Raw genomic sequence first — 1,300 nt, 5'->3', positions numbered from 1 at the left:
AATCTCCACCCGCTGGGCTGCAGAGCGGTTCGCTAGAATGGAAATTATGGTCTCCTCGTCTGTTCCTGTGAACAACAGAAGATGAGCTCATACCTCATAACGTCAGTCATTCCTCCAGCAGACTACCGGCCTCACAACTCACCGCTTGAGATTCAAAAGGAAAGGAGAGCTGAACTTGTGCTCACCCTCAGGCCATCTAAAATGCAGCTTGAAATTTGGAGATGAGGAGAAATGTAGCATTACAACACTTACTCATCAACGGATCCTCTGCAGTGAATGGGTGCCGTCAGAATGAGAGTCCAAACAGCTGATGACAACGTCACAATACAAGTAATCCACACCACACCAGTCCATCAATTAACATCTTGTGAAGCAAAAAGCTGTGTGTTTGTAAGAAACAAATCCATCATTGAGGCGTTTTAACTTCAAACTGTCACGTCTGACCAAAATATGGTTCCATAATCTATAATAACGCTTCCTCCGGTGAAAAAGTCTATCTACTGTTGTCTCTCACATCAGAATCCACCAACATATTTGTTTAGGGATTTCTGGACTGTTTTAATTTGTAAACGGTGCTTGATCTCTGCATATTTCTCTCCTGATTCAGACAAGATTACTTTTTCACTGGAGAAAGCAATTTTATGGATAGAGGACTCATGTTTTAGCCAGAAACAACAGTTAAAAACATTGTTTAGACTATTGTGATGTTTTTATCAGCTGTTTGGACTCTCATTCTGACGGCACCTATTCACTGCAGAGGATCTGAGCAAGTGATGTAATGCTAAATTTCTCAAAATGTGTTCCAATAAAGAAACAAAGAATGGCCTGAGGGTGAGGAAATGTTCAGCAAATATTGTTTTTGTGTGTGATCTTTTCCTTTAAAGCATGAAATCAAAATTGACCTTATTTACTTTGTAAGTGCAGATTACTCGTCTTGTGGTGAACAATTCATCTGTGCAAGTTACTCAACAGCAGGAAAAAATCAGTCTTTAATCAAGATCAGAAAATGTGCATCCCCTTGGAATGACTTTCCTTCTCTGATGATTTCAGTTTGACTGTTTGGGAAGAACATCTTTTAACCAGTCCTCTCTAACTGCCAGCCTGCTTCAAGTTAGAAATTTTAAGGAGGTGTATTAAAAATAAGCCCTGTCTCTATTTGTTCTCATTCAGTATTCCATTCCATCGGAAATACGTCAGAATACTGAAGTGAAGCTGGTCATGAATTCTGTTTCATGCAAACTTCAAAAGTGCTATATAATATATGTGACCCTGGAGCACAAAACCAGTCTTAAAGGGGTCA

The sequence above is a fragment of the Sinocyclocheilus grahami genome, unplaced genomic scaffold, assembly GCF_001515645.1.
Source record: "Sinocyclocheilus grahami isolate Dianchi unplaced genomic scaffold, SAMN03320097.WGS_v1.1 scaffold19045.1, whole genome shotgun sequence".
In the NCBI taxonomy this organism is placed as follows: domain Eukaryota; kingdom Metazoa; phylum Chordata; class Actinopteri; order Cypriniformes; family Cyprinidae; genus Sinocyclocheilus; species Sinocyclocheilus grahami.
This window is presented reverse-complemented; position numbering follows the sequence as displayed.